Source organism: Balaenoptera ricei, chromosome 11 (assembly GCF_028023285.1).
Source record: "Balaenoptera ricei isolate mBalRic1 chromosome 11, mBalRic1.hap2, whole genome shotgun sequence".
In the NCBI taxonomy this organism is placed as follows: Eukaryota; Metazoa; Chordata; class Mammalia; order Artiodactyla; family Balaenopteridae; genus Balaenoptera; species Balaenoptera ricei.
Window position 1 is genome coordinate 75844429 of NC_082649.1, and position 20787 is coordinate 75865215.

Here is a 20787-nt window from a genome sequence, read left to right on the forward strand (position 1 = left end):
ATAATTTACTCCTCTTTTTTTTTTCTCATAAATTTTTCTCTTGAGAGATCTTAAGACTCACAAGAAGAACAAAAATACAAAGAGTGTGCAGGAGTTTTCATATACCTTACATCCAGCTTTGCCCAATGGTAATATTTTTTATAACCATAGTACGTTGTCAAAACCCAGAATTAACATTAGTACAATACTATTAACTCAGGTAGACACTTTATTCAGCTTTCACCAATTTTTATATGCATTTGTGTGTGTGTGTGCATTTGTGTGTGTGTGTGTGCGTGTGTAGTACTATGGAAATTTATCATAAGTACAAATTCATGTAACCACCAGCACAGTCAGAATATAGAATTTTTCCATCACTACAGAGAAACTCCCTCGTGTTACCTCATAGATACACCTTCTCCAACCCCTAACTCCTGGTAACCACTAATCTCTTCTCAAACACTATAATTTGTTATTTCATGGAATCATGCAATATGTAACTCTTTGCAATTGACTATTGTCACTCAGCCTAATGCCCCAAGATCCGTGCAAGTAGTTGCATGTATCAACATTTCATTCTTTTTTATTGCTTAACAGCTGTATGGCTATATCAGTTTATCCATTCATCCACTGAAGGACTTCTGGGTTGTATTCAGTTTTAGCTATTTCCAATACAGCTGCTGTGAACATTGGTTTACAGGTTTTTGTGTGAACATAAATTTTCATTTCTTTAGGTATCCAGCAGCATGATTGTATGTTAAGTGTATGTTTAACTTTTAAGAAATTGCCATACTGTTCTTCCAGAGTGGCTGTACCATTTTAGGGTTCCTCCAGCAATGTAGGAGACATCCAGTTGCTCTGGGGTCATTGCCAGCACCTGATATTGTCAATAATTTTTATTTCAGACATTCTAATAGATGTATAGTGATATCCCTCATGATTTTGATTTGCATTTCCCTAATATTTAATGATGTTGAACACCTTTCTACATACTTACTTGCCATCCATCTTTGGTGAAGTGTCTGTTCAAGATTTTTGCTCATATTCTAATTGTTTTATATAGTGATAAAATATGAATAACATAAAATTTACCATTTTAACCATTTTTATTTTATTTTTTTTTTATTTTTGGCTGTGTTGGGTCTTCGTTGCTGTGCGCGGGCTTTCTCTAGTTGTGGCGAGCGGGGGCTACTCTTCGTTGCTGTGCGTGGTGGCTTCTCGTTGCAGAGCATGGGCTCTAGGCACGTGGGCTTCAGTAGTTGTGGCACGCGGGCTCAGTAGTTCTGCAGCATGTGGGATCTTCCCGGACGAGGGCTCGAACCCATGTCTCCTGCATTGGCAGGTGGATTCTTAACCACTGCGCCACCAGGGAAGTCCCTTAACCATTTTCAAGTGTACAGTTCAGTGGCATTAAATACTTTCACACTGCTGTTCAATTACCACCGCCATCCATCTCCAGAACTTTTTCATTTTCCCAAATGGAGACTCTCTATCCCATTTCTGAGCAAAATATCTTTTATAATTTTTGCATATTTTATTCCAATATATCCATATACACTTTGTTTTATATTTTATTTTAAATTTCAAAAATGTTTTGAATAGGAAATTCATCCCATTGCAGGAAAAAAAATTCAAGTAGTACAGAAAGGTACGAAGTAATCGTCCTTCCTGCTCCTGAACCTCAGTTACGCTGCCTCTGCCCCCTGCCACGGCAGCCACCATTACTCATTTCTTCTGTCTGTTTACAGAGAAGGGCTATTTATGTATAAGCCCTTTCTTTACACAAATGTTAGGTTTTTAAAAATATTTTTTTAATGATCATATAGTAAAATTAAGTGTGTGTGTGTGTGTGTGTGTGTGTGTGTGTGTGTTTCTAAGCTGGTATAGATTTGGGTAATGACAGCCACAATCAGCATACACAATGGCTCTATGACCCCCAAAACTCCCTCTGGCTGTCCTTGTGACACCACACCCTCCATCCCTAATGCCTGACCACCCCTAATCTGTGTCTCTGTTGCCACACTATTGCCTTTTCCAGAATGTTATATAAATGCAGTCACACAGTATATAACTTTTTGAGACTGGCTTCTTTCACTCAACACAATGCCTTTGAGATTCGTCTGTGTTGTCACGTGTATGGATAGTCCATTCTTTTTTATTGCGAGTAGTATTCTGTTTTATGCACGCACCACAGTTTGTTCATCCGTTTACCTGTTAAAGGACATTTTAGTTGTTTCCAGTTTTTGGTGATGATGAATAGAGTTAATATAAAATTTTTGTACAGAATTTTGTATGAACATACATTCTCATTTCTCTACCATGCGATATTGGGATTGCTGGCTCATATGCAAGTGTATATTTAACTTTTAAGAGACTGTCAAACTGTTTTCTGGAGTACCATTTTGTATTCTCAACAACAGTGTATGAGAGTCCCAGTTGTTCCACATCCTCACCAACTCTTGATGTTATAATTTGTCTGTTTTTGTTTTTTGCCTTTCTAATGGGTCTGCAGTGATACCTCATCATGGTTTTGATTTTCATTTCCCTAATGGCTAATGATGTTAAGTATCTCTTCGTTTGCTTATTAGCCATTTGTATATCATCTTTGGTAAAATGTCTGTTTAAGTCTTTGCCCATTTTTTCTTGGGTTGTTTGTTTTCTTAAGGTTGAGTTTTATATATATATGTGTGTGTGTGTTTGTATGTATATGTGTATATTCTGGATATAAGCTGTATGTTGAATATGGGATTTGCAAATACAGTCATCCCTTGGTATCTGCGAGGGGATTGTTTCCAGAACCTCTCCCATCCTGAGGTTACCTAAATTTGTGAATGCTCAAGTCCCTTATAGTAGTGAGACAGGCTAGGACCTGGGATCTGGGACCCTCTACTGGAGTGCTTGCACCTGGACAAACGTCTCCTTCGGCAATAAAATACAAAGAAAGTATAAGGGACTAAAAATAACTGCATGCATGTGCAGTTGGGGCAAAGTGTGAACAATAAGATGCAAAAAGGCCAAAACCCAACTGCCACTTCTGAGGTGCCCAGAGCAAAAGCAGGGTACCCTGATGATCCCTGCACACAGCACCACCAAGGGGGTGGGCAGAACATCTAAGCCAGCCCCCCTCTAGCCTTACCCCATTTAAGGAACCAGCTCACCACCCCCCTCGGGGAGTGAGCAAGGGTAGCTGTTACTTGTTCTCACTCCCTCGTGCTGCAGCCCGAGTCCCAATAAAGCCTTGCCCGAATTCCTTGTCCGGCCTCTTATCAATTTCTAACAGTAGGACCTCTGACACAATCCTCTGTTGGTTGAATCTGCAGGTGTGGAATCTGTGGATACTGAGGGCCCACTGTATTTTCTCCCAGTCTGTGACATATCTCTTCATTCTTTCAACACTGTCTTTCAGAGAAAAGGTTTAAATTTTGATGAAATTCAATTTACCAAAATTTTCTTTTATGGTTCCTGTTTTGGTGTCATGTCTAAGAACTCTGCCTAACACCAGGTTGTAAAGCTTTTCTTTAATGTTTTCTTCTACAGTTTTATAGTTTTACGTTTAGCTCTATGGTCCATTTTGAGTTAATTTTTGTATAAGGTGTGAGGTTTAGGTCCAGAGTTTTTTTACATCTAGATGTCCAATTGTTTAACACTGTTTGGTAAAAAGACCATCTTTCATCCATTGAATTGCCTTTGCACCTTTGTGCAAAAATCAGTTGGTTGTTTTGAGTGGTTTCTGGTTTTGGACTCTATTCTGTTTCATTGATCTCTGTGTTTATCCCTTTTTCAGTATTACACTGTCTTAATTACTGCAGCTGTACAGTAATTTTTTAAATCAAGTAATGTGAGTCTTCCAGCATTTTCTTTTCAAAGTTGTTTTACAATCAGCTTAACTGCAGCTACAAAAAAAAATCTTGATAGAATTTTGATTGGAATAGTGTTGAATCTATAGAACATTTTGGAAAGAACTGGTATCCCATTTACTTCAGTCTTCTTTGATTTTTTTCATCAGGCTTTTGTAGTTTTCAGCATACAGATCTTGCACATAGTTTATTAGATTTATGCCTAAGATTTTCTGTCCTTTTTAGGCTATTGTAAATGTTATGTTTTAAAAATTTTGGTTTCTGGTAGTTTACTGCTAGTATACAGAAATGCAGTTGATTTTCAGGTGTTGACATAATGTTCTGCAACCTTGCTAAACTCATTTGTTATTTCTAGAAGATTTTTTTGTAGATTTCATGGGATTGTCTGCTTGGACAATTCTGTTGTCTGCGAAAGAGACAATTTTATTTCTATCTTTCTAATATTTATGTCTTTTCTTTCTTTTTCTTGCCTTTTTTGCTGGCCTTCTAGTACCCATGTTGAATAGGAGTGGTAAGAAGGAACATCTTTGCCTTGTTCCACATCTTAGAGGAAAAGCATTCAAACTTTTACCAGTAAGTGTGATGTTTGTTTTAATTTTTTTGTAGAGATCCTTATTCAGGCAAAGGAAGTTCCCTTTGTTTCTAATTTACTGAGTTCTTTTATCCTGAATGGCCATCGAATTTTGTCACAAGCCTTTTCTGCAACAATTTATATGATCATTTGATTTTTCTTCTTTAGTTTGTTAACATTGTAGATTACATTGATTGATTTCTAAAAAGTATTTATTATTTATTTTATTTTTAGTTTGGCTGCGTCGGGTCTTAGTTGCGACACGCGGGATCTTCGTTGTGGCACGCAGTATCTTTAGTTGTGGCATGCAGGCTTCCTAGTTGCAGCATGCATGCGGAATCAAGTTCCCTGACCAGGGATTGAACCTGGGCCCCCTGCATTGGGAGTGCGGAGTCTTACCCACCGGACCACCAGGGAAGTCCCTACATTGATTGATTTTTAAATATTGAACCAATATTGCCTTTCTGGTATACACCCTGCTTGGTCACAGTGGGATATATGTATGTACATATACACATATGCACACACATATATATTGCTGGATTTTGATTTGCTAATTTTTGTTGAGGAGATTTCTGTCTATGTTTATGAAAGATAATTGGTCTATAGTTTTCTTCTGTTGTCTGACTTTGGTATCAGGGTAATGGTGGCCTCAAAATGAGTTGGGAAGTGTTCCCTCCTCTTCTGTTTTCTGAAAAAGGTTGTGTAGAATTGGTTTTATTTCTTCTTTAAATGTTTGGTAGAATTTATATTTGAAAACATCCAGAGATTTCTTTTTTATGAAGTTTCTTTTTTTTTTGTATATAAGATTTTTTTTTTTTTTTACAATTTAATCATTCAACAATTAAAAAATATATATTTATTTATTTATGGCTGCTTCAGGTCTTAGTTGCAGCACACAGGATCTTTCGTTGCGGCGCGCAGGCTTCTCTCTAGTTGCAGTGCATGGGCTCTGTAGTTGCAGCACACAGCCTCTCTAGTAGTGGCGTGTGGGCTCAGTAGTTGCCCTGCCGCATGTGGCATCTTAGCTCTCCGACTAGGGATTGAACCCCCGTCCCCTGCATTGAAAGGCGGATTCTTAACCACTGTACCACCAGGGAAGTACCTTTTTTATGGAGCTTTTATTTATATATTTTTTAAAGTTTAAAAAATTTTTATTTATTTATTTATTTTTGGCTGTGTTGGGTCTCTGTTGCTGCACGTGGGCTTTCTCTAGTTGTGGTGAGCGGGGGCTACTCTTTGTTACAGTGTGCGGGCTTCTCATTGCAGTAGCTTCTCTTGTCGCGGAGCATGGGCTCTAGGCGCGTGAGCTTCAGTAGTTGTGGCATGTGGGCTCAGTAGTTGTGGCTCGTGGGCTCTAGAGCGCAGGCTCAGTAGTTGTGGTGCATGGGCTTAGTTGCTCCGCGGCACATGGGATCTTCCCAGACCAGGGATCAAACCCCTGTCCCCTGCATTGGCAGGTGGATTCTTAACCATTGCGCCACCAGGGAAGTCCCTTTACGGAGCTTTTAACTACAAATTCTATTTCTTTAATGAATATAGGATTATTCAGGTTATCTTTTTATTCTTGGGTAAATTACAGTTGTTTTTATTTTTCAAGGAATAAGTCCATTTCATCTAAGTTGCCAAATTTATATATGTTGATTTGTTCACAAAATTCACTTTTAAAGTCTGTGGGGTCTGTAGTGATATCCCCTTTTTAATTCCTGAAATTAGTAACCTGTGTCTTTTTTTTTTTAATTTTATAAATTTATTTATTTTTTATTTTTATTTTTGGCTGTGTTGGGTCTTTGTTGCTGTGTGCGGGCTTTCTCTGGTTGCGGCGAGTGGGGGCTACTCTTCGTTGTGGTGTGCGGGCTTCTCATTGCAGTGGCTTCTCTTGTTGCGGAGCATGGGCTCTAGGTGCGTGGGCTTCAGCGGTTGTGGCACGTGGGCTCAGTCGTTGTGGCACGCAAGCTCTAGAGCACAGGCTCAGTAGTTGTGGCACACGGGCTTAGTTACTCCATGGCATGTGGGATCTTCCTGGGCCAGGGCTCGAACCTGTGTCCCCTGCATTGGCAGGCGGATTCTTAACCACTGCACCACCAGGGAAGCCCCAGTAACCTGTGTCTTTTGTCTTTATTTCTTCGTCAGTCTGGCTAGAGAATGTTGATATTTTACATTTTTGTAGGTAGTCCAGAAGGTTCGGTTCAGGTTGCAAGTTTCAACCTGCCTGCTGTGGGCTGTGGTTCCAAAGTCAGCTCAGTTTTTAAAGCATTTGCAGTGCCCTTTGGATCAGTCCCACGTGTGTGCTACCCAATGGTCAGTCGGGGACCGTGGTAGTGTGCTACCTTGTAGCTCAGATGGCAAGGCTTGTGATATGCTGTTTAGTGTCAGATCTGTACATGTAAGCTCCAGGGTGAGCCCAGGAGGTCATACATAGCTTTCTGGGATGTCTCTCTAGATCTCCCTCATCTCTATGATGTTCTGAATACCTTTTGATGCCCTAGACCCTTCCTTCCTCATCCCCTAGCCAGAAAGATAGGTGTATTAGTTTGCTGGGGCTGCCATAACAAAATACCACAGACTGGGTGACTTAAACAACAGAAATTTATTTTCTCACGGTTCTGAAGGCTGAAATTCCACGATGAAGTTTCCTGCAAGGTTGATTTCCTCTGAAGCCTCTCTCCTTGCTTTCTTGCTGTGTCCTCACATGGTCTCTCCTCTGTGCATGTACATGTCTGTGTCCTAAACCCCTCTTCTTATAATGACACTAGTCATATTGGATTAGGCCCTACCCTAATGACTTCATTTTGCCCTCATTACCGCTTCAAAGGCCATCTCCAAATGTAGTCACATTCTGTGATACTGGGGGTTATGACTTCAATATATGAATTTGAGGGGGACCATTCAGCCCCTAACAGTGTGGCTTTAGTTTCCCTGCTCTGTTGTGTACTTCTTACTGCTGTGTCTGCGTCTGGGACCACGGGAGGACAGGGAGAGAAACAAAGCAATGGTATTCTCTCCATGCTCTTGGAATCACAGCTCCTCTGGTTAGAGACAAATTTCCCCTCCATTTAGAGTTTTAAGCATCTGACCACCCACTACTGCCACCAACACTAAGGTATTGCCTGCAGGGTGGGGCAGGAAAACAGAAAAAAGAACAAGAATAACAAAAACCAAAATGGAATATTCCCCTGATTCCCCACTCCCCAACCCCCAAACACACACACACACACACACACACACACTCCTCAGATCAGAAAGAGAGGCCTTCTCTTGGAACTCTTTCTGTCTGCACCTGATGAACACTTCTGAGTTTTGAGCAGGTGCACTTGAATCCAGGCTGGGCAATACTGAAGGGAAAAAACCTGAACTTCTCACCAGTTTTGTGGACCTTTGGATTCTGGCCTCTTTCCCTGATTCACCTGCTACCATTTGCTTTTCAAAATCCTTAGGTCACTGCTCCATGCATTCTGAAAGGGTTTGTAGTTGCAGTTAGTGTGATAGATAGGGTAGAGTGTGTTACTCCATCTTTCCTGGAATCACCACCCTGTACATTGGATTAAATGTTACCTTTTAAGACACATGTACTGCCCTGTGCTGTTTTTTCATTAGAAATATACCTTGGAGGGCTCTGCATATCAGCGCAAGTAGATTTCCCTCATTCATCTTCACAGGTGTATAGTGTTCCAGAGTGTGGCTGTATCATAATTTGTTTAACTGATGCCCTATTACACCGTGTCCTAGTCTTCTGGTCTTTACTGTTATAATCATGGTGCAATGGAATGTCTTGTCCATATGTTTTTGCACACCCATGTAAAGGCATCTGTGAATAATTTCTAGAGGAAGAATTTCAAGGTCAAAGTAACTATGTGCATTTTAAATTGTGTTCAGTATTGTCATATTGATTTCCAAATTTACTTTCCAACAAGGAATATCTAAAAGTGCCTTTTCCCCCACACTTTTGCTGATATAGTTCATGTGTGCACGTTTCTACATTGAGATCTGTATTAAAGGTCCACTGGCAGAAACTGGCATCCCAGCACTGCCACTTACTAGCTTTGTGACCTTGAGCTCATTACTCGTGGCGTCTGTACCTCATCTCTCTTTGGTTAAATGGGTGTCTTGAGTCTTTTTGGGCCACTGTAACAACATACCATAGACTAGGTAACTTATAAACAACATAAATTTATTTCTCAAAGTTCTGGAGACTGGAAAGTCCAAAATCAAGGCGTCAGCAGATTTGGTGTCAACCAGCCTGCTTCCTGGTTCATAGATGTCTGTCTTAATGTCCTCAGATAGCAGAAGGGGTGAGGGAGCTCTCCAGGGTCTTTTTTTATAAGGGCACTGATACCATTCATGAAGGCTTTGCCCTCATGACCTAATCACCTCCCAAAGGTTCCATCTCCAAATACCATCACATTGGGCATTAGGTTTCAACGTATGACTTTTGTGGGGGAAAATACATTCAGTTTATTGCAATGAGGATAATAGTAGTTCCTACCTCACAGGACTGAGGGGCAGGTGCCTTCCCCGGTTCTCTCTCCACAAGGACTGGAAGAAGTCTCTGGGTTCGTGGGCAGTTGGCAGGAAGGTGTGAGGCCCCAGAGAGATACTAGTCATGGCCAGCAGAGCGAATGGTGACTCACTGGTTTATCTACAACTGGTTTCCCCTGGTGAGGAAAAGGATTAGTCTGACCAAATATAGTTCAGTATGTGGTAAAACCCACATAGTCAGAGATGCTAACTAGGTCTCTAAATAAATAAATAAATGTAATATAATGTACATATATACTGTACATAACATGTAATATAATGTGTTATATATGTTGCATATAAGTGTGTGTAGAGAAAAAAAGAGGCCTAGCTAGCATAGAATCTCTCACTACTTGGTTTTTACCACATACTGAATTGTATTTTATATTTATGTTATCTGATAACATGTATATTACATGTTAACATATATTATGTTAATATATGTGTATTGTATATATGTATATTATGAATTACATATGTTATATGACACATATATTTAGAGATCTAGGTAGCATGTTTATTTGGTTTTTACCACATACTAAATTATATTTTATATTTATTTTACTTTTTGATATCAGAAACTAGTGAAACTCATTACAAGATAGTCCGTGGGAAAAGGTGGATATTTGTAGGCATGAAGCAATTTTCTTGGAGCAGCCCAGAAGCGTTTACTGTCATGGCCACTTTAGGCCTCCTCCCTGCTCCCTGGCCTGCTTCTAACAGGGTGGTCATACACCCTACAGGGTACTATGACCCTCCTGCTCTGGACCTGCCAGGAGCCTTTGAGGAGTTGAGAGAAGTTTGGAAAAGTGGGAAGAGGACTGAATTGGGAAAAGGCCCAGATGCTAGGCCCGTCTGGGGGCCCTTGGTGCCTGGCCAATTTGGAGTCACTGAGCTTTTTAGAGGCCTGTCCTCTGTTCCGTAACAGCCCTGTCACGTCTGTGCTGCCTGCCTTGGGGTGATCAAAGGCAATGAGTTGACTATGGGAACTAAAAGCAAATGAAGAGAAATGTGAGAATGACTATAGTTAGCATTTATTTATTGAGCAGGTACTCTGTGCTTGGCACTGTGCCAGGTATTTACATATATCTTATTTAATGTACTCCTCCCTCACAACACCTCTCAGAGGTGGTTATTATTATTAAGAAATTTATTTATTTGGATAGATGATATACTGTGTACAAAATTCAAAGGACATAAAGATTTTACTGTGAGTCTCTAATCGAATAATTCAGGCAAATTAATATAGAGATAAAGCAAATATGGTAAATGGTAACAGTTGTAGAACCTCAGTGGTGAGCATGTGGGAATTCATTGCACTATTCTTTCAACTTTTCTGTATGTTTGAAAGTTTTTCATCATAAATTTGGGGGGAGGGAAAGTGAGTCTCCCCCCTATCCCCATCTCTCTTATGAATTTCTCTCCCAGGAGGCAAGCACCGTTACTAGTTTCCTGCTTCTCCTTCCAGAGATACTCAGATTTTATTAGTGTGTTCGCACAAACTTGCATGCACACGTATCAGTGCCTTAGGTTACATCTGGCACTGCATTGATAGACTTCAGTTTTTGAAAGCTTTAGAAGCGTAGCTGCCTTGGAAAGCCCATCCAGGTGAATTCCCACAGTCCCTTTCCCAGGGGTTGGAGACTATTTTGTTCCCCAGTCTCACCCCTAGAGGGTGCCCTCCTCCTCTCGACTGGAAGCAGCAAGTGGCAGAAGGTGCAGAAAGGACAGTATCACGGCCGCTGCCACGTGACTCACGAAAAGGGGGGCCTCCAAAAGTATAAATACTTTTGTTCTCTGGCCTTAGCCACATTTTTTGTGGGAAGGAAAGCTCAGACTCTGAGCCCACAGTTTGGCTTTGCAGTAGCAAAGGGAAAGGTTGCTCAGAAAGCTTCACCCACATGCTGTACTGTGAACTTTTAAAGGATAAATAAAACCCCCCATTTCTGGGCACAAGAAACACTTCATAGCATCCCAGACATGTTGATGTTGATTACTTGACTAGACTTAGAAAATTCATTTTTGACCAAAGGAAAGCCATTTTGTTTAATATATTAGAACTTCTTTATAACACTGGGGTTGGAAGGTGTCTGTGAATTAATAACACCAGTCTTATTCTATGTCTGGTTGTTACATAATTTAGGGAGACAAGTTTTCACCACATTATCTCAGGATCTGTGTAAAAATGAACTGTATTATAATAGTGAGTGTATAACTTTAAAAATTTATTTATTTTTATTTTTTTAAATATCTTTATTGGAATATAATTGCTTTACAATGTTGTGTTAGTTCGTGCTGTATAACAGAGTGAATCAGCCGTATGTATACATATATCCCCATATCCCCTCCCTCTTGCGTCTCCCTCCCACCCTCCCTATCCCTCCCCTCTAGGTTGTCACAAAGCATCGAGCTGATCTCCCTGTGCTATGCAGCAGCTTCCCACTAGCCATCCATTTTACATTTGGTAGTGTATATATGTCAATGCTACTCTCTCACTTCGTCCCAGCTTCACCTCTGAGTCGTCAAGTCCATTCTCTACGTCTGTGTCTTAATTCCTGCCCTGCCACTAGGTTCATCAGTACCGTTTTTTTTAGATTCCATATATGTGCATTAGCATCCGGTATTTGTTCTTCTCTTTTTGACTTACTTCACTCTGTATGACAGACTCTAGGTCCATCCACCTCACTACAAATAACTCAATTTTGTTCCTTTTTATGGCTGAGTAATATTCCATTGCATATATGTGCCACATCTTCTTTATCCATTCATCCGTCGATGGACATTTTGGTTGCTTCTATGTCCTGGCTATTGTAAATAGTGCTGCAATGAACATTGTGGTACATGACTCTTTTTGAATTATGGTTTTCTCAGGGTGTATGCCCAGTAGTGGGATTGCTGGGTCATATGGTAGTTCTATTTTTAGTTTTTTAAGGAACCTCCATGCTGTTCTCCATAATGGCTGTATCAATTTACATTCCTACCAACAGTGCAGGAGGGTTCCCTTTTCTCCACACCCTCTCCAGAATTTATTGTTTGTAGATTTTTTGATGATGGCCATTCTGACTGTTGTTGAGGTGATACCTCTTTGTGGTTTTGATTTGCATTTCTCTAATGATTAGTGATGTTGAGCATCTTTTCATGTGTTTGTTGGCAATCTGTATATCTACTTTGGAGAAATGTCTATTTAGGTCTTCCACCCATTTTTGGATTGGGTTGTTTGTTTTTTTGATTTTGAGCTCCATGAGCAGTTTGTATAATTTGGAGATTAATCCCTTGTCAGTTGCTTCGTTTGCAAATATTTTCTCCCATTCTGAGGGTTGTCTTTTTGTATTGTTTATAGTTTCCTTCGCTGTGCAAAAGCTTTTAAGTTTCATTAGGTCCCATTTGTTTATTTTTGATTTTATTTCCATTTCTCTAGGAGGTGGGTCTAAAAGGATCTTGCTGTGATTTATGTCATAGAGTATTTTGCCTTTGTTTTCCTCTAAGAGTTTTATAGTTTCTGGCCTTACATTTAGGTCTTTAATCCATTTTGAGTTTATTTTTGTGTATGGTGTTAGGGAGTGTTCTAATTTCATTCTTTTCCATGTAGCTGTCCAGTTTTCCCAGCACCCCTTATTGAAGAGGATATCTTTTCTCCATTGCATATTCTTGCCTCCTTTGTCTAAGATAAGGTGACCATATGTGCGTGGGTTTATCTCTGGGTTTTCTATCCTGTTCCATTGATCTATGTTTCTGTTTTTGTGCCAGTACCATACTGTCTTGTTTACTGTAGGTTTATAGTATAGTCTGAAGTCAAGGGAGCCTGATTTCTCCAGCTCCGTTTTTCTGTCTCAAGATTGCTTTGGCTATTCAGAGTCTTTTGTGCTTCCATACAAATTGTGAAATTTTTTGTTCTAGTTCTGTGAAAAATGCCATTGGTAGTTTGATGGGTATTGCATTGAATCTGTAGATTGCTTTGGGTAGTATAGTCATTTTCACAATGTTGATTCTTCCAATCCAAGAACATGATATATCTTTCCATCTGTTTGTATCGTCTTTGATTTCTTTCATCAGTGTCTTACAGTTTTCTGCATACAGGTCTTTTGCCTCCTTAGGTAGGTTTATTCCTAGGTATCTTATTCTTTTTGTTGCAATGGTAAAGGGGAGTGTGTCCTCAATTTCTCTTTCTGACTTTTTGTTGTTACTGTATAGGAATGCAAGAGATTTCTGTGCATTAATTTTGTATCCTGCTACTTTACCAAATACATTGATTAGCTCTAGTAGTTTTCTGGTGGCATCTTTAGGATTTTCTATGTATAGTGTCATGTCATCTGCAAACAGTGACAGTTTTACTTCTTCTTTTCCAATTTGGATTCCTGTTATTTCTTTTTCTTCTCTGATTGTTGTGGCTAAAACTTCCAAAACTATGTTGAATTATAGTGGCGAGAGTGGGACCCTTGTCTTGTTCCTGATCTTAGAGGAAATGCTTTCAGTTTTTCACCATTGAGAATGATGTTACCTGTGGGTCTGTCATATATGGCTTTTATTATGTTGAGGTAGGTTCCCTCTATGCCCACTTTCTGGAGAGTATTTATCATAAATGGGTGTTGAATTTTGTCAAAAGCTTTTTCTGCATCTATTATCGTATGGTTTTTATTCTTCAGTTAGTTAATATGGTGTATCACATTGATTGATTTGCGTATACTGAAGAATCCTTGCATTCCTGTGATAAACCCCACTTGATCATGGTGTATGATCCTTTTAATGTGCTGTTGGATTCTGTTTGCTAGTATTGTTTTTTAATTAATTCATTAATTTATTTTTGGCTGCGTTGGGTCTTCGTTGCTGTGCACAGGTTTTCTCTAGTTGTGGCGAGCAGGGGCTACTCTTTGTTGTGGTGCGCTGGCTGCTCATTGCGGTGGCTTCTCTTGTTGTGGAGCACGGGCTCTAGGCATGTGGGCTTCAGTAGTTGTGGCACACAGGCTCAGTAGTTGTGGCTCGTGGGCTCTAGAGCACAGGTTCAGTAGTTGTGGCACATGGACTTAGTTGCTCTGTGGCATGTGGGATCTTCCCAGACCAGCTTTTGAACCCGTGTCCCCTGAATTGGCAGGTAGATTCTTAACCACTGTGCCACCAGAGAAGTCCCTGTTTGCTAGTATTTTGTTGAGGATTTTTGCATCTATGTTCATCAGTGATGTTGGCCTGTAGTTTTCTTTTTTTTTTATGACATCTTTGTCTGGTTTTGATATCAGGGCTTCATAGAATGAGTTTGGAAGTGTTCCTCCCTCTGCTGTATTTTGGAAGAGTTTGAGAAGCATAGGTATTAGCTCTTCTCTAAATGTTTGATAGAATTCACCTGTGAAGCCATCTGGCCCTGGGCTTTTGTTTGTTGGAAGATTTAATCACAGTTTCAATTTAAGTGCTTGTGATTTGTCTGTTCATGTTTTCTATTTCTTCCTGGTTCAGTCTTGGAAAGTTGTTCTTTTCTAAGAATTTGTCCATTTCTTCCAGGTTGTCCATTTTATTGGCATATAGTTACTTATAGTAGTCTTTCATGATCTTTTGTACTTCTGCGGTGTCAGTTGTTGCTTCTCTTTTTTCATTTCTAATTCTGTTGATTTGAGTCTTTTCCCTTTTTTTCCTGATGAGTCTGGTTAATGGTTTATCAATTTTGTTTATCTTCTCAAAGAACCAGCTTTTATTTTTATTGATCTTTGCTATTGTTTCCTTCATTTCTTTCTTTCTTTTTTTTTTTATTAATCTTTTTAGTAATCTTTTTATTTATTTATTTATTTTTATATTTATTTTTGGCTGTGTTGGGTCTTCGTTTCTGTGAGAGGGCTTTCTCTAGTTGCGGCAAGCAGGGACCGCTCTTCATTGCGGTGCGTGGGCCTCTTCACTATCGCGGCCTCTCTTGTTGCAGAGCACAGGCTCCAGACGCACAGGCTCAGTAGTTGTGGCCCACGGGCCTAGTTGCTCCGCGGCACGTGGGATCTTCCCAGACCAGGGCTCGAACCCGTGTCCCCTGCATTGGCAGGCAGATTCTCAACCACTGTGCCACCAGGGAAGCCCCCTTCATTTCTTTGTCATTTATTTCTGATCTGATCTTTATGATTTCTTTCCTTCTGCTAACTTTTTTTTAAATAGACCTTTATTGGAGTATAATTGCTTCACAATACTGTGTTAGTTTCTGTTGTACACCAAAGTGAATCAGCCATATGCATACATATATCCCCATATCCCCTCCCTTTTGTGCCTCCCTTCCATCCTCCCTATCCCACCCCTCTAGGTCATCGCAAAGCACCGAGATGATCTCCCTGTGCTATGCTGCTGCTTCCCACTAGCTAACTGTTTTACATTCAGTAGTGTATATATGTCGATGCTACTCTCACTTCACCCCATCTTCCTCCTCCCACCCCGTGTCCTCAAGTCCATTCTCTATGTCTACATCTTTATTCCTGCCCTGCAACTTGGTTCATCAGTACCATTTTTTCTGTTTTGTTTTTTTAGATTCCATATATGCGTTAACGTACGGTATTTGTTTTTCTCTTTCTGACTTACTTCACTCTGTATGACAGACTCTAGGTCCATCCACCTCACTACAAATAACTCATTATCATTTTTTTTTATGGCTGAGTAATATTCCATTGTATATATGTGCCACATCTTCTTTATCCATTCATCTGTTGATGAACATTTAGGTTGGTTCCATGTCCTAGCTATTGTAAATAGTGCTGCAATGAACATTGTGATACATGTCTCTTTTTGAATTATGGTTTTCTCAGGGTATATGCCCAGTAGTGGGATTGCTGGGTCATATGGTAGTTCTATTTTTAGTTTTTAAAGGAACCTCTATACCATTTTCCATAGTGGTTGTATCAATTTAGATTCCTACTAACAGTGCAGGTGGGTTCCCTATTCTTTTTATTTATTTATTTATTCATTTTTGGCTGCATTGGGTCTTCATTGCTGTGCATGGGCTTTCTTTAGTTGCATCGAGTGGGGGCTACTCTTCCTTGCGGTGTGCGGGCTTCTCACTGCGGTGGTTTTTCTTGTTATGAAGCACAGGCTCTAGGTGCGTGGGCTTCAGTAGTTGTGGCACATGGGCTCAGTAGTTGTGGCATGCAGACTCTAGAGCACAGGCTCAGTAGTTGTGGCGCATGGGCTTAGTTGCTCTGTGGCATGTGGGATCTTCCCAGACCAGGGCTCGAACCCATGTCCCCTGCATTGGCAGGTGGATTCTTAACCACTCTGCCATCAGGGAAGCCCCGGGTTCCCTTTTCACCACACCCTTTCCAGAATTTATTGTTTCTAGGTTTTTTTTGTTTGTTTGTTTCTAGGTTTTTTGATAATGGCCATTCTGACCTGCGTGAGCTGATACCTCTTTGTAGTTTTGATTTGCATTTCTCTAATAATTAGTGATGTTGAGCATCTTTTCATGTGTTTGTTGGCAATCTGTATGTCTTCCTTGGTGAAATGTCTGTTTACATCTTCCGCCCATTTTTGGATTGGGTTGTTTGTTTTTTTGATATTGAGCTCCATTAGCTGTTTGTATATTTTGGAGATTAAACCTTTGTCTGTTGTTTCATTTGCAAATATTTTCTCCCATTCTGAGGGTTATCTTTTTGTCCTGTTTATGGTTTCCTTTGCTGTGCAAAAGCTTTTAAGTTTAATTAAGTCCCATTTGTTTATTTTTGTTTTAATTTCCGTTACTCTAGGAGGTGGGTCAAAAAAGGTCTTGCTGTGGTTTATGTCAAAGAGTGTTTCTCCTATGTTTTTCTCTAAGAGTTTTATAGTGCCTAGTCTTATATTTCGGTCTTTAATCCATTTTGAGTTTATTTTTTGTGTGTGGTGTTAGGAAGTGTTCTAATTTCATTCTTTTACATGTAGCTGTCCAGTTTTCCCAGCACCACTTATTGAAGAGGCTGTCTTCTCCATTGTATGTTCTTGCCTCTTTTGTCATAAATTAGGTGCCCATATGTGCATGGGTTTATCTCTGGGCATTCTGTCCTGTACCATTGATATATATTTCCGTTTTTGTGCCTGGGTGTTTTTTTGTTTTTGTTGTTCTTCTTTCTCTAATTGCTTTAGGTGTAAGTTTAGGTTGTTTATTTGAGATTTTTCTTGTTTCCTGAGGTAGGATTGTACTTCTATAAACTTCCCTGTTAGGACTGCTTTTACTGCAACTTAAAAAATTTAGGGCTTCCCTGGTGGCGCAGTGGTTGGGAGTCTGCCTGCCAATGCAGGGGACACGGGTTCGAGCTCTGGTCTGGGAGGATCCCACATGCCGCGGAGCAACTAGGCCCGTGAGCCACAATTACTGAGCCTGCGCATCTGGAGCCTGTGGTCCGCAACAAGAGAGGCCGCGACAGTGAAAGGCCCGCGCACGGCGATGAAGAGTGGCCCCTGCTTGCCGCAACTGGAGAAAGCCCTCACACAGAAACGAAGACTCAACACAGCCAAAAATAAATAAATAAATAAATAAAAATTAAAAAAAAAAATTTAAATCAACACATAGATAAATGACTAGCTTAAATTAATCAAGTGGAAATGTTTTATTAATATTGACTATGTACAGTAACTTAAAGTAGACTATAAAGTTTTGCCATTAAGAATGTGTCTAGGGCTTCCCTGGTGGCGCAGTGATTGAGAATCTGCCTGCCAATGCAGGGGACACGGGTTTGAGCCCTGGTCCGGGAAGATCCCACATGCCGCAGAGCAACTAGGCCCGTGAGCCACAACTACTGAGCCTGCGCGTCTGGAGCCTGTGCTCCCAACAAGAGAGGCCACGATAGTGAGAGGCCCGTGCGCCGCGATGAAGAGTGGCCCCCGCTTGCCGCAACTAGAGAAAGCCCTCGCACAGAAACGAAGACCCAACACAGCTAAAAATAAAATAAATAAATTAATTAAAAAAAAATTTATTAAAAAAAAAAAAAGAATGTGTCTATACTCCACACACAAACTGCTAGAACTGATAAATGGATTCAGCAAGGTAGCAAGATACAAGATTAACATACAGAAATCTGTTGTATTTCTTTATGCCAACAATGAAATATCAGAAAGGGAAAGTAAAAAAACAATCCCTTTTAAATTTGTATCCAGGGGCTTCCCTGGTGGCACAGTGGTTGAGAATCTGCCTGCCAATGCAGGGGACATGGATTCAATCCCTGGTCTGGGAAGATCCCACATGCCGCAGAGCAACTAAGCCCATGCGCCACAACTACTGAGACTGTGCTCTAGAGCCCACGAGCCACAACTAGTGAGCCAGCGTGCTACAACTACTGAAGCCCATGTGCCTAGAGCCCATGCTTCACAACAAGAGAAGCCACCACAGTAAGAAACCGTGCACTGCAACGAAGAGTAGCCCCTGCTCACTGCAAGTAGAAAAAACCCGCATGCAGCAGTGAAGACCCAACACAGCCAAAAATAAATACATAAAAGAAATAAATTTTAAAAATAAAAATAAAAATAAAATAAAATCGCATCCAAAAAAGTAAAATACTTAGGAATAAACCTGACCAAGGAGATGAGAGACTTATATGCTGAGAACTATAAAACATTGATAAAGGAAATTGAAGATGATTCAAAGAAATGGAAAGATATCCTATGCTCTTGGATTGGAAGAATTAATATTGTTAAGATGACCATACTACACAAAGAAATCTACAGATTTAATGTGATCCCTATCAAATTACCCATGACATTTTTCACAGAAATAGAACAAATAATCCTAAAATTTGTATGGAACCATAAAAGAACCAGAATTACCAAAGCAATACTGAGGAAAAAGAACAATGCTGGAGGCATAACCCTCCCAGACTTCAGACAATATTACAAAGCTACAGTAATCAAAACAGCATGGTATTGGCACAAAAACAGATATATAGATCAATGGAACAGAATAGAGAGCCCAGAAATAAACCCACACACCTACAGTCAATTAATCTTTGACAAAGGAGGCAAGAATATACAATGGAGAAAAGACAGTCTCTTCAGCAACTGGTGTTTGGAAAGCTGGACAGCTGCATGTAAATTAGTGAAGTTAGAACACACCCTCACACCATACGCAAAAATAAACTCAAAATGGCTTAAGGACTTAAATATAAGACATGACACCATAAAATTCCTAGAAGAGAACATAGGCAAAACATTCTCTGACATAAATCATACCAATGTTTTCTTAGGTCAGTCTCCCAAGGCAAAAGAAATAAAAGCAAAAGTAAACAAATGGGACCAAATCGAACTTATAAGCTTTTGCACAGAAAAGGAAACCATAACTAAAACGTAAAGACAACCTACGGACTGGGAGAAAATATTTGCAAACAATGTGACTGACAGAGGCTTAATTTCCAACATATACAAACAGCTCATATAACTCAATAACAAAAAAACACAAACAATCCAGTCAAAAAATGGGCAGAAGACCTAAATAGACATTTCTCTGAAGAAGACATACAGGTGGCCAATAAGCACATGAAAAGATGCTCAGCATCGCTAATTATTAGAGAATGTAAATCCAAACTACAATGAGGTATCACCTCACACTGGTCAGAATGGCCATTATCAAAAAGTCTATAAATAACAAATGCTGGAGTGGAGAAAAGGGAAACTTCCTACACTGTTGGTGGGAATGTAAATTGGTGCAGCCACTATGGAAAACAGTAAAAAACTAAAAATAGAGTCACCATATGATCCAGCAATTCCACTCCTGGGCATATATCCAGAGAAAACTATAATTTAAAAAGATACATGCACTCCAATGTTCATAGCAGCACTATTTACAATAACCAAGACATGGAAGCAACCTAAAGGTCCATCAACAGATGAATGGATAAAGAAGATATGGTATATATATATATCATACACACACACACATACACAATGGAATACTACTCAGTCATAAAAAAAGAATGAAATAATGCCATTTGCAGCAACATGGATGGACCTAGAGATTATCATACTAAGTGAAGTAAGAAAGAGAAAGACAAGTACCATACGATACCACTTATATGTGGAATTTAAAATGTGACACAAACGATAATTTATTAATGAAACAGAAACAGATTCACAGACATAGAAAACAAACTTATGGTTACCAAAGGGGACAGGGGGTTGAGAGGGATAAATTAGTAGTTTGGGATTAGCAGATACAAACTGCTAATGTATAAAATAGATAAACAACAAGGTCCTACTGTATAGCACAAGGAACTATATTCAATACTCTGTAATAAACCACAATGGAAAAGAATATGAAAAAGAATATGTATGTATAACTGAATCACTTTGCCGTACACCAGAAACTAACACATTGTACATCAACTACATCTCAATAAAAAATAAATAATTAAAGAATGTGTCTATAAATAAGTATTTTCAGAAATGAGGCTCTTTGAAAAAAATTTATATGTTGCTTAAGATACAGCATAAATATAGCAATATAGCATAGCTGTTCAGAAGACCAGTTTTGCCACTTAAAGGAATTTGTACTGTAAACATAGTCATAAAAGCAATGGGTGAGGGACTTCCCTGGTGGCGCAGTGGTTAAGAATCAGCCTGCTAATGCAGGGGACATGGGTTCAATCCCTGGTCCAGGAAGATCCCACATGCCGTGGAGCAGCTAAGCCCGTGCACCACAACTACTGAGCCTGTGCTCTAGAGCCTGCGAGCCACAACTACTGAGCCCGCGCCTAGAGCCCATGCTCCACAACAAGAGAAGCCACCACAATGAGAAGCCCACGCACCACAACAAAGAGTAGCCCCTGCTCGCCACAACTAGAGAAAGCCCGCGTGCAGCAATGAACGCCCAGTGCAGCCATAAATAAATAAATCAATAAGTAAATTTATAAAAAAAAAAAATGGGTTAAATCGATTTATGCATAAGAT

At 39.8% G+C, this 20787-nt stretch overlaps 1 protein-coding gene across 6 annotated transcripts in view; it reads left to right on the forward strand.

The window, feature by feature from the left end:
- KCTD6 (potassium channel tetramerization domain containing 6) overlaps nt 1-20787 on the forward strand; it is a 57881-nt gene that overhangs the window by 9712 nt on the left and 27382 nt on the right. For 2 of the 6 annotated variants that reach the window (XR_009505904.1, XR_009505907.1), the window contains exon 2: nt 4327-4409. The exons of the other annotated variants lie outside the window; for them this stretch is intronic. The gene's annotated coding sequence lies outside the window, so the exon portion shown is untranslated. The remainder of the gene's footprint in view (nt 1-4326; nt 4410-20787) is intronic. 6 annotated transcript variants of the gene reach the window in all.